Source organism: Canis aureus, chromosome 10, assembly GCF_053574225.1.
Source record: "Canis aureus isolate CA01 chromosome 10, VMU_Caureus_v.1.0, whole genome shotgun sequence".
Taxonomy (NCBI): domain Eukaryota; kingdom Metazoa; phylum Chordata; class Mammalia; order Carnivora; family Canidae; genus Canis; species Canis aureus.
Window position 1 is genome coordinate 35,881,479 of NC_135620.1, and position 14,099 is coordinate 35,895,577.

Here is a 14,099-nt window from a genome sequence, read left to right on the forward strand (position 1 = left end):
TGGTTTAAAAAAAAAAAGAAGAAAGTTTTCTTAAGCTTCTCTCTAAAGCTGAAGACTTTCACCATCTCAGGGCTCTGTATGAAAGCTCTAACAAGAAACCACATACATTTGCATCCACCAACTTGGCAATGTAAAAGGAAACTGTAAGAATTAAATAAATGCCAGAGTCCATCGATAAGCAGAGATAGGTCTTAGTATCTTTATAAATAAATGTAAAGTCTGTGTAGCCCCAACCCTGATTGTAAAGGAGGCACTCAATGGATGCTTGTTAAGTGAAATAATTCTTTAAGTAGGTCCGTTTCCCTAATTTTCCAGGGATGTAATGAATTATGTCAGCCCGACTGTGGATTATTAGATCTATAAAAGCTGGGGGAAATGCCCAGTTTAATTAAACTTTATAAATATACAAATGATTATCTACATTGACCTTTCTAATCACTGAGGCTTTCTTTCATTAGAAATAAGAACCTCTCTCATTTTGGGGGTTGTAAGTGAGGGCTTAATACTAGTCTGCTAGATAGGCCACCATTATGGTCTGGTTTACCGAGATGTTGCCAGATTTCTGAGACTTGCAAACGCTGATCTACCTTAATTTAAAAAAACAAAAATGATAGTTCTTCCAATATATCTCTCCCTGATGTGTCTGTAACTATGCTAAGATTTCTTCTTCTATAGAGAACATAAATGAAAATAGTTATACAAAGCCCCTAGAAAGAAAGGAAATTATTTAGATGACTTTCATAATAACATTCAAAGTTATCTAAAAGGTCATTACTTCCGTGGAATAATATGCTGACCTCATCATTTTGAAGCTGAAGATATTTTTAAATTTTTGCTCTTGCTTTGCCAGTGATGACTGTGAGTACATACAAGAGGGAAATGCTCATAATTTTCTTAGAAATTAACAAAAAATAAGCCTATTACCCTAATAATTAATAATAGCCAACACAAAATTAACAATAGCCAAAACTACACTTGGTAAAATTTGTTGGAGATTTGAAAGCCATAAAACCTGACCTGAAAAATAGACTATATAGGAAAAAAAGACATAAAATATAAAACTGAAATTTTACATGGCAAATTTGTATTTGATTAAAAATGAAATAAATAGAAGAATCAATTTGTTGGTTCAAAGGTTATATGTGAATTGGTAATATATGAATATGCAAATGCATAAAACTGAGAAGACAAAAAATATATAGGGGAAAAAAATAATTTATCTCTCTCTTCCCCTAATGGCCCATATTTCTTTACTGGAGATAGCTATACATAAGTTCTTATATTAACCTCCAAAGATACAACTCTACTATGAATCCAGAAATAGAATTGCTATGTCAAACGGTGTGTTCATCTCAAATTTTGATCAATTTGGATAAGTTGCCCATACAAGTTGGACCAATTTACATTTCTACCACTGTATTAGGGTATTTTCATCTTTGCTAGGTTTATAGGTGAAAAATGATATTTTATTACAGTTTTAATATGCATTTCACTTATTATAAGTAAGGTTAGTCATTTTTTACTTATGTTTAAGAGCCATATGAATTTCCCTTTATGTGAATTGGCTACCTTTTTGTCTCAGCACCATTTGTCAGTTATCCCACTATTTATTTTTAAGCTTTTTTTTTTTTTAAGTAATCTCTACACCCAATGTGAGGTTCAAACTTACAACCCTGAGATCACCAATCGTATGCTCTACTAACTGAACTAGCCAGGTGCCCCAGTTAGCCCACCATTTAAATGCTACCTTTAATACATGCTAAATTATTTTATATATTTGGGTTTATGGGTCTTGTGTTTCCTATTGATTAATCTATATTCATATTCCAGGACAATGCTATTTTAATTCTTGTAAATTCATAACAGTATTTAACATCTAATACTGTTGGTGTATTCTCATTACTTGTCATTTTCAGCATTTTTGACTATTATTGTTCTTTTTTTCCAGAAACATTAGAAAAAATTTGTCTAGTTTTTAAAAACTCAACTTTTTAGTATATGTATGGGGACAAAAAATTCTTGATGAGATTTAGACCCGCAATATTAAATTAAGTAAAGATAACTGAAAAATAAACCAGTATTCAGAATGACATAGCTACCTGAAAAATTTGACATCTACCTTGTCTTTATAAAGTTTACTGGGATGTTATCTAAATAAAAGCAGTTTTATTAAAATAAATATAAAAGGTAATATTTGGAAATTGTTTAGTGGCAGTTCAAAGACAAGTAACCAAGATATTTGAATAGATAAATAGTTCTGTAGTCATAAGAGTTGGTCATTGCAAGTAAAATTCTTATTGAAATAAATTTTAACCTTTCCTTAAGATTTAAAAAGATGTGAAAAAATAAATTTTCACCATTTCAAATGATATCATTTTAATCCCTCCCCAGAAGTTGAGGAATATATTTTGGTAGAAGTTTAGAAACTGAAGTACAATACTACCCTATTAGCAATTATCTGGAGAGTCTAGATCATTCTTGGTTGATGTAGAGCATTTCTAAAAATCTTAACTTTGGTAAATAGAATAAAAACCTATTAATACAATAAAACTGTTGGCTTTTACCTTGTGTTTTCTGAATTAAAATCTCCTATAAAATAAGTAAGCTATTTTGGTGGTGATCTCCCAGCTAACTGCCACGGTACAAGGGAAGAATACTGCAGTTACAGTCAGAAGACCTGGGTTTGAATTCGAATTTGACTTTTTGCCAGAAATATGGGTTTAGGATTTTCTTCATCACTGTCAGCCTGAGAAAGGAGATGAGGTTGCTATGAAAATTTTGCAAGATTTCAGAGCTCCTGGGTTGTTCAGTCCATTAAGCGTTTGACTCTTGCTTTTGACTCAGGTCGTGATCCCATGGGTAGCAAGATCGAGCCCCAGCTCAGGCTCTGCACTCAGCACAGAGTCTGCTTGAGATTTTCTACCCCTACCCTTCCTCCCCATTTGTGCATGTGCTCTCTCTCTCTAACAAATAAATAAATATTTTTGGGGAAAAGGAATTATGTGATATCTCAATAGGAAACCCTACTAACATAAACAAGCTGTTCGATATATGTTTAATAAATAAATCAATGAAAGAACCAACAAAAGAATGACTAAAATGTTTGATTTACCACCAGCAAGGCATGAATGAGTTTCTTACACTGGCTGTGACCCATTCTGCGCTTTTCCCCTTGCCACAGCTGGTGTATAATTGTAAAAAGCCCAGCCAGGCTGGCCACTTCCAGAACTTATATCTAAGATCTTGGATGCAAGAAAAATTAATTGACCCACACAGCTATCAAGCCCCTGACTTTTCCTTCATTAACATAATTTTCTCATCAGCTAGGTTAATCTTGACTGAGAAACTTTTTATTGAAGTATAAATAATTCTCAGTGGTAAACTGACATCATTCACCTCTGGTGCTGAACTCAATTGCTTTCAGTCTGACACTGAATTTCACAACTGCAGAATGGCCCTATAAAGTTTATGAAATATTAATAAGGAGTTTTTTAAAGAAATTAATACAAAGTTTTCATTTTATAGATTTTGGGATAAGATTTACTTTAACCAGTTTTAGAGGTCTTTTTGGATTTTGCTTTCTGGTGCATTAAATGCTGCTGTATGCCCCTCAGTTTGGCAATAATAGAGCTCACACTAGGAAGTCACTGCATTTCTTTGGTGAAATTTAGACACAAACAGATGACTTTCAACTATAGCCAACAACTAGATCATGTGTTATATACCAGAAGACAGTCTAGAAGGTCAGCTTTGGGCTAGAGGGGAAGAAAGACCAACCAAGAAGGAAAGACTGTTATACAAGGTCTAACTCAGGCATAGAGTTGCTTCTCAAGGAAACTAGCCAGAGACTGAAATGCACTATTGTGTGAAGATTCAGGCGTCAGGGTCAGCTGTCTCTATCCTTTGGGTTTGGGGGGAGATGTGGGATCAAAGCTGATACATGCCTTCTAAAGTGGAAATCTCAAAGAAGTGTTGTCACTACTTTAGAGACTGAGATACCTGGGTTTAGAGTACTTGCTCCCCACCTACTTGTTGCCTTGAGCATGCTACCTTACCTCCCTGAGCCTCAGTTCCCAGCTATAAATTATATCTATCTTCCAGCATTAGTGTAAAGGATTAGAAGCCATGTGCATAGAGGACATGGGGCACTATCTGGCCCATAAGCGGTACTGCAGAAATGACCAATGTGGCCATGCTCCTGTCATTAGAGTTAGGTAGGTCCTGACATCTTGATTGCAGAATTAGCTATGTCAAAGGAAGTCAGCCTATTAGAAAGTCTAATAGCCAGAAGGCAGGCTATTAGAGGAGGGGGACAATCAGGATTAGTCGGCTTGCCGAGGCTCAGTGTTTGAGACAGGTTTCTTCTGAGAAGACAAATGGAGCTCCAACCATGACCCACAAGAGCAGTTACATATACATTGAGGCATCATGGAATTGAGTGTGGAAAGAAGAATGTATCTCTGTGAACACACATCTGCCTAGGGTCCCATTGCACACACAACACCCCATCCTAATGTATGTGGGGCCAGAGTAAATGTAAAAATTGAGGTCCTTGTACAACAGAATTAAAACTTGAAATTCAGGCTAAGGGCTAAGCAGTTCATGAAATATATTCTACCTTAAAATATATATATTCAGAAGGACCTAGAAGTTCAGGCTTAGATGAGGATTTCTTAGACATCTAGCTCATATGTCTGAGTGGCAGTCATACCTCCTAGAGTAACCTACCCTTTGGCCACCTCTCCTTCCCAACCTAGCAGTGGGGTACACCCTCAGGAGTATAGATCCAAGATAGAGAACCACATGACCCCAGGCATAGGCTTGAAGCTACTTGGGCTAGAAATTCCAGAGTATGGTCTGGGACTTCAACTAGGCATGGAAACATGGCCTTGACCTCACAGAGAAGGCAGGAAACTCTCTTACTCTTGTGCTAGAGTCTAAGGTTGTCATTTCTCACGTATATCAGGATTGGAATAACCCAATTCATTCCATACCCTACCACCTGGAGAGGATGGACCATGTGGAACACTTCCAGGTCTTCCCTGGTCTGGACCAGGAACTCATGGGACTGTAGAACCTACAAATGAGCATTATCTGAAAAGGCAGGGACAGACACTGAGGATTTTTTCCATTCTAAGACTTTAACCCTGGGGATCCCTGGGTGGCGCAGCGGTTTGGCGCCTGCCTTTGGCCCAGGGCGCCATTCTGGGGACCCGGGATTGAGTCCCACGTCGGTCTCCCGGTACATGGAGCCTGCTTCTCCCTGTCTCCCTGCCTGTGTCTCTGCCTCTCTCTCTCTCTCTGTGTGACTATCATAAATAAATAAAAATTAAAGAAAAAAAAAGAAACACTAAGACTTTAACCCTGGAGCTTTACTAATCTAGTAATTACCTTCTCTCACATTACTCCCTATAGGACACATATTTTTAAAACAAGAGTTTAAAAACAACAATTATATGCATCTCAATTTGCTTCATATGAAACCCCCTAAACTTCACTAAAGGGATTTTTTTTTAAAAAAGACAAACTTTCAAGGACAAGGAGGACAATAAAGCAAAGGTAGCAACCAAGTTTTAGAACTGGAAATCAGGTGTCCTAGTGGTCTTTGACTTAGCTGACACAGCAAGCTGAATCCTGAGTTTGCAGTTCAGAAAGCTGAGAACCAATGCAACTTGTACCAAACTATCTTCAAAAAGCAAAGGAGTAGTACTGGGGGGTCTCTGAATTCAAACATGAACAGTGGAGGGTTTTAAACAAGGAGAAACTTATCTGGGAACTATGGACAAAGAAGATGCTAGCAGAACTACATCAGCAAGAACTTAGCCTTTATGGAAAGTCCTTAAAAGGCACTTCCTTCAGGCAGATAAACTGCCTGCGAAAAATGAACCCTTACTAGGTAGGGAGAATTAGAAAAGCAAACACATCCACTGGGTGAAGTAATAACAAAGAGCCATCCCTTGTAGGGTCCACTTCTTGGGGAAAAACGCATGAGTTTAATTTCAGCAGCACTTGCCATCTTCCATCTTGCTGCCATCCTAACAGGCAGGTTTGTGCAGTACAAAAACGGCCTAGCCTATGCAAGAAAATTGAATCCCTACAGCCTGTGCCCAACCCACAACCCTCCTCCCAACCCAGGTAACTGCCCCATCCTTTCTGGCAAAGACACACCCATGACTTCATTGACTTCCCTGAAATAGGGTCTTGTAAACTCTCAGAGAAGAGATGCCAGTGAATAACTGTTCGACTTCATCTTATGGAAGCAATTTGTGCTGTGCTTTGTCTTATATAGTTTGTGCTTTGTACTCCGTAATATTTAATTTTGTTACCCATAAATACCCAAGTGTGTGTTTCCTAAAATCAAAACCTTTCTATTAAACACAATGCATTTAATAAAACGAGAAAACTTAACATTGTTGATACTATTATCGAATAACAATTCCAAATGCAAAAGTTGTTTGTCATCACAAAAAATATTCTTTATAAGCTGCTTTTTTTTCTAGATAAGGATCCAATCCAGGATTAGGCATTGCATAGGGTTCTAAAACTAAATAGTATCTTGCTTAGGATATCTCCACTGGGGGTGAAACCATAAAGAAGTTAAACTATTTAGCACAGAAGTCTATGTAGTGGCTTCTCCTGGGAGGCACTGGGGGAGTGGGGAAGGAGGGGCATTCAGGAAGCTTCTAAGATACCAAGAATAATTTTTTTCATAATCCGCATGGTTATTTCTCAAATATTTATTTTATTACTGTTCTTTAAATAATACATATATTCATTTCGTATGCTTTCTGAATGAACAGTATATTTCACATTTTGCTTTAAGAGTCTGCTGTAGGTACAGAATAGCTAAGCCGCTTAGTTAAATCAGCTCCTATTCTCAGTTTGATCACCTTAGAAAACCTTTCTACCTGAAGAGTTAACTTGGTGTTTGGAAAGAAGCATGGTCTTTCTGTGAAACAGCCCGGGGTAAGGTAACTCTGGCGCTGTAATTTACTAGTCTGGGACTGGAGCCCCCTTTCTCTAATCTAAAAACTTAAGACAGGGACGCCTGGGTGGCTCAGCAGTTGAGCATCTGTCTTTGGCTCAGGGCATGATCATGTGGTTCGGGATTCAGTCCCACATCCAGCTCCTTAAGGGGAACCTGCTTCTGCCTGTGTCTATGCCTCTTTCTCTCTCTTTGGCTCTCATGAATAAATAAATAAAATCTTTAAAAAAATAATAAAATACATAATTAAAAAATTAAAAATAAAGACAATATCTACTCCGTGATTTAAAAAGATAAATTCACGGAGTGCTAAGATACCTGCTTCATAGCATGTTATTCAAAAACATAACATTTCCTCTTAACATACATTTCCTCTTCCCACTAGCTGTCCTGTCTCAATTTCTTTATTTTTTTTTTATCTTTTATTTTATTTATTTTATTTTTTTTCTTCTGTCTCAATTTCATTGGCAAAGTATACAGGCAGATTTTCTGGACTGCCTGTTATTGACAGTTGTTATTTATTTCTCAAGTCAAAAACTGACCACTCCTCCCCCCCTTTATGGTTGTTTAGGAAATAAGATCTTTTGATACTAAAGTATAATTCTAGTCTCTTTTACCTTATCTTTTGCTGTATTTTATATTTCATATGCACTCAGAGGAGGGAAATTTGTTTTTATCCAAACCCTGATCAGATGAATGAAAGGGTCTCCTGGTCTATATGCAATAGATATTTAACACTGGTTCCAGACTCACCTTCAAGATTTTAAAGGTCATGTTAGACTTAAATATAAAGTGACTTGGGAAGATTTCCCTATTTTTCTACTTTTGGAAATATTTGTAGAAGATTGTAATTATCTGTTCCTTAAAATCCTGTGGAACTCACTCCTAAAACAATGCAATGTGTATATATTTGCATATGTGTCAATGTGTATATTTGAGGTTTATAGATTTTTAATTAATTCAGTTATGCTAATGATTACGTGTGCATTCAGGTGTTTCTTCATTAATCTGTTTTCCATAAGAATTTCCATTTCATCTAAGTTTTTGGAACATTAGCATAAACATTTTAAGCATAGTATTATTTATTTTAAATCCCTGCTCTGTGGTAATTTCCCTTTTTGTTTTATTAATCTCTCTTTTCATTTAGCCTTGCCAGATTAATTTGTAGATTTTTCAAACTTCTTTGTTGATTTATTGATTTTAGCTATTGCATCCTTTTAAATTTCATTTCTATATTTAATATCTCATTCATGCTTCTTTATACAAATATATTCTGTTAGTCCCTAGCCAACTTATTAAATTGTATTTGTAGATCATTATTTTTTGGCATTTATTTTTTCCTAAGTGGGCTGTTTGATTCCTTCAGTGTAATAATTTAGAAGTATCTCTCAAGATGGATATGCATTTTTTTATTGCCATTCCATTCTAGGCATATTCCAATTTTCATTTTCAATTGTTCTTTTCTCCCACAAGTTTTCTTTTTGAGGTGGGCTTTTAAATTTCTAAAAAATAAGGCTTTTGAGCAGTCTTTTAGCTACTGACTTTTAACTTAATATCATCAGAAATACAACCTGTATGACAACAGTTTCCTAAAATTTGTTGAGACTTGCTTTAGGCCCAATGAATGATCAATTTTCACAAATATTTCCCATGTGATTGAGAAAAATGTTTATTTCTCAATTGTTAACATTTTATGCAACAATTAAGAAATTAAATCAAACTTAATTACATTTTTTCATATGTTCTATATTTTTGCCAAGTTTTTCTGTTTTACCTACCAGTTTTTGAGATACGTGTCACAAATTCTCAATATGATTGTGGAATTATAATTATATTGTGTAATTCTCCAAATTGTTTTAGATATTTTGAGGATACATTATTCATGCAGTTTTTATGTACCATAAAAATCTGTCACATTACATTGGCTACGATTAGGACATTTGGATTTAATTTTCCCATCTTATTTTGCAGTTTCTACTTAATCTGTTTGTATACACTTTTTTTCTCATCTTGTGCCTCATTTTTAATTGATTGACATTTTTATTACATATTTCCCTCCAGTACTTTATAAGAATTATCAAATATTCTATTACTTTAGGGCTTACCTTCAATCTTAGTGCTCTTATATACCACAGTGCAATATTAATCAATATATCTTCCTCTTCCTAATCAAAAGAACTTCAGAACACTTTCACTCAAATGGTTCCCTTTTATCACACATTTTAATCCAGATTTTTAGTTCTAGCTTTAAATATCACATTTAATATTGACATTTGGTCATAATATGGCCAGTATGAGAGCAGGTTTTTTTTCCAGTCAATGTTTGATTACATTTATTCATATGGTTTGCCAATTTATTTGTTCATTAATCTATTTTCTATCTCTATCCTTTCTTGTAGACTATAGATTGCTATGTAACCTACAAATGTTTCCCTTGTAAATGTCTGTTGATAGCACTCATTTGTTTTTTCTTGTCCAAACTGTCTTTATTTCAACTTGTGAGTGATAGTTAAGGTTAAACTAAATTTTATTTGGCAGATCTTTGAAAATGTACTATTTTCTGGCTTCTGCTTTTATTACTCAAAAGTCCATTTTCAGTCTGATTATTATTTCTTCACATGTAATTTATTTTTTTCTCTAAATTATTTCAAGTATTCCTTTGCCTCTGGCTTTGCACAGTTGTGTTTATCCTGCCTGGAGTTCATTTGCCTTCCTGAATTTGAAGATTTGTGTCTTTCATTGATTCTAAACTGCTTCAACCATTATTCCTCAAATATTATACTTCCTCCATTCTGTCTTTAATTCTAAATTTTGATTGGATATATATTAGATCTCATTCTTTTCTCCATTTATTAACCTTTCTGTCATTTTTCTATCCCTTTGTTTCTCTGTGTGCATCATTATGGGCAATTTATGCAGAATCAATATCAACTTCACCAATTCTCTCTTTAAATTTAACCAATTCACTGTTTAAGTTTTCCACTAAATTTTTTACTTTGATCTATTTCTTCTTACTCTTAAGTGTGTTTTTTCCTTCCAAATATGTGTATTATTATCTGAAAATATTTGCTTATCATTTTTATAATACTTTGTTTCTCTTCCATGTTATTAATTCTAGTTCCTCTTTCTGTCAACATTTTGTGTAGACATATGCATATATAACATTCCTTAATAATTCTAGTATCTGAAGTTTTATATATGTATTATTGATATTTATTGATGCTGTTGACTTTTGTTCATGATGCCTTGTTTCCATTTGTATTTTTTAGTTTCTGTTTGTCAAATTTGTCGAAAGGGCTTTATCTGGAATAGTCTTTGACATCTTGAGGTAAGGATTCGTATCTCCAGAAAGGATTTCTGTTTGCTTTCCCCAGATGCCTAAGGCCTATCATAACTAAGGACCTCTTTATATTTATGTCTTGGCTTGATTTTTCCTGATGATGCAAGTGAATAATGAATTTTTCTACTATTCAGATCCATGGCTGAGACAGACTAATTTCTTTGTTACCTGTTGCCAGCAGAGATTTTTAAGCCTATCCTTCCACTGAGTGAGAATGAACTCTTCAGGAACCTCTTACACCAGAGGATTTTCATTCCAACTCTTCATTGCTCAGCCTAAGTCCTATTCTATCCCTGAAAGGTTCTTTTTTTTTTTTTTTAAGATTTTATTTATTTATGAGAGACACAGAGAGAGAGAGCGTGAGAGGGAGGCAGAGACACAGGTAGAGGGAGAAGTAGGCTCCATGCAGGGAGCCCGATGCGGGACTCGATCCTGGGTCTCCAGGATCATGCCCTGGGCTGAAGGCAGGCACTAAACCGCTGAGCCCCCTGGGCTAAACTGGCTGCCCCCTGAAAGGTTCTTAAAAGAGAAGATTCTTCATTCCCAAGATGTGCTAATGCTCTTTAAGCAGTCATAAATTCAGTGCCTACCCACTAATCTAGTTTCATAGTCTTTGTATATGATTCTTGGTCTTCAAGATATTTTTTCTTTATGAGCTTAGCTATGCATTTGAAGATATTTATTTATTTATTCATTCATTCATTCATTCATTCGTTCATGAGAGACAGAGAGAAAGGCTCCCTCCATGCAGGGAGCCCGATGTGAGACTCAATCCTGGGTCCCCAGGATCATGCCCTGGGCTAAAGGCGGCACTAAACCGCTGAGCCACCCAGACTGCCCAGCTATGCATTTGAGAAATGTTTCTCCTATTTTCTCATTTATTTCCAGATACTTTCAGAAGACCTCATTGCCATACTGCAGAAAATAGAAGCTTTTACTGATTTTTTTTTAAACCTTTCCATTCTAGACCCATTTTTGGTTGTCTTTTCCCTTTTCTTGCCTTCCATCCACCCCAGCTACAGTAGTAGGCACCACAGCAGTATCATCATTTCATCCTCTCATCAAGATCAAATTCTTTTTAGGGTCAAATCATCTAGGCCCTTATCTGAAAGGCTTTCTTTACTCATACAACAAAAGTCTTGACAATAGCACAGCTAAAACTCATCTGCATTTCATTTATTGCCCATGATTCTTGTCAGCCTAGGGTTGTTCTCAAATTCACAGATGGATATGGGAGAGGAAGGGGGAGGCAGTGGTGTCAACAAGTTTTCGGACAGAATTTAATAACAAGTTTGCCTTTTTAACTCAGCTAAGTTACATGGGGTTGAAGAATGAAATAAATGCCCCAAATTTGGCTGAAATAGATGCAATATGTAATCAAACATGAGGTTCAAAAAAAGTGCTTGAGTTATAATATAACCAGATAGCACATAAAGTGAGATTTTTAAATAAACATATGCATTCTAAAACCTTATCTCAGACTCCTAAGAGCTCTTGAAAAAAAAAATCTAATGGAGGGAGAAGGGGGATTAACATTAACATATGGTTTTCCTGACAGTTTGTCTCAAAATTCATGTTTAGTAGTCAATCAATATCCTCTTGAAGTCTTTATTTTAAAAAGTTGGGAAAGAACTGATGAATTTCCAGTATATTATTAGTTTTAAAATTTACACAACCATACATGATAGTATCACTCTTGATGCACACAAACACATATGAATGTCACCAACATAGAATATATGTTCACAGAGGTACTTAATTGCTCAATGAATAAAATTAATATGCATTCTTTCAGACACACTGTAGTCACATCTGGACTTTTCATACAAATTTACTCAACCTGCACACCTGTCAAGAAGCACAGGTCTTAACAAAGGTAGTAAAATACTCAGGGTTTTTTAATTTTTTAATTTTTTATTTATTCATGAGAGATGCACAGAGAGAGGCAGAGACACAGGCAGAGAGAGAGAGGCAGGCTCCCCACAAGGAGCCCGATGCGGCACTCAATCCCAGGACCCCGGGATCACAACCTGAGCCAAAGGCAGATGCTCAACTGCTGAGACACCCAGGTGTCCCAAAATACTGTTTTGTACCTCTCCCACCAAAAATGCCCTGTTTCCTACTCAAATAAGAGTAAAAGAGTACTTTACCTCAAAGCTTCTAGAGAGCTACTTATGTTTGTTCTGTTTTCTTAATTCTCCCTCAGTCCTCAACCTCTACCTGCAGTCGCTGCAGGTCAATACCCCACATACTCTGCCCTGGCTAAGGCCAACACAACCTCTGTTTTGCTGAACCCAGTGAGTATTTTGTCATCCCCATTTGTAACTGCTTGTCCATCTTCTTCTATCTGGTTTCTATTATATTCTCTTCTCCTTCCCCTTCTGTTCAGTTCCCCTTTCTGCCTCTCTCTTAAAAGCTGCTGCATTCCTGGGCTCTGACTTATTTTATTCTCATACTATATGATCTAACCAATACATACCTAGAGTTTTAACTAAAACTTTCTTATTGACACTTTCTAAATCTCTACCACCAGCTAGGATTTTTTTCTTGAGCTCAAGACTTGGATAATTCTGGATAATTCTCTATATATGTCCTGTATCTCACACTATACAAGACTCACAGTGAGATTATTTTTTCTGAACTCCATGCCTGTAAGTAAACAGTAACATTATCCTTTACCCATTAAGTCAGATATTTATTTATTTTTTTCAAATCAGTTATTTAAAAAAAGAATCCTCCTCTCTTACTCTCTGGAGGCAATTATTCATTGAAGCCTCTCCACTCCAGCTCCTTAACATCCTATCTACACAACCATCGTTGCTGCTGCTCTGGCATAGGAACTTATATCTCTTATGGAGTCTTGCAGTACCCATCTCATTCATCTTTCTGACTCCAGTTTTGTGCATCTACTTTTCACCCGTCTAACCTCTACACAGCTGCCAGTGTGGTCTAACATGCAAATCTGATCATGTCACTCCTTTGCTTAAAATTCTTTGGTAGCTCCCATAATCATGTTTCCCAAACTCACCTCTCCCCTAGAGATTCTGAGTCATTAGATCAGAGCTAGGATTAAGGCTCTATATTTTAATGAGAGACCTAGGTGATTCTTAACAATTAGGGAAGGTAACAATGATCCACAAAATTAAATCTCAACTTTTTGCATAGCACAGAATAATAGTCTCATCTCTCTTGCATTCTGTCTCCAGAATGCTTCAATGCACACACACACACACACACACACACACACACACACACACACTGTATAGTTAGCATTTAACTACACTAACATATAATTCTTCCAAAGTACCATAATGCCGTGCCCCTGACACCTCAACACCTTTGCACATGCTGCAGCTGCTGCCTACCATGAAGTCTCTGGCTTATCCCTCTAGTCCTGCAAATCTTAGTTCAAACCTCACCTCAACTATGACAACTTCTCTGATTTCCTCAGTCAGATTTAGGGACACCTTCTCCTATAGCCCCATGAATTTCATCTATGCCCCCATTATAGCATCTTAGCATCATTATGATCATATTCTGTTTAAATGTATATTGAACCACTGGATGGGGGCTTAAGAAAAACCTTTATTTTTTTATCTATAACCCCTTACCCAGAGCCTACTATTATATACATATTTAGGGAATTACCAAGTAAGTGATTGGAAGCCACAATGAGTAGGAAGGATTCACTTGGGTCCTAGCCCCATTCTGCCAACCACTAGTTGTCTCATCATGGGATAAGTAACATACCCTCTCAGAACATTACTCTCCTCA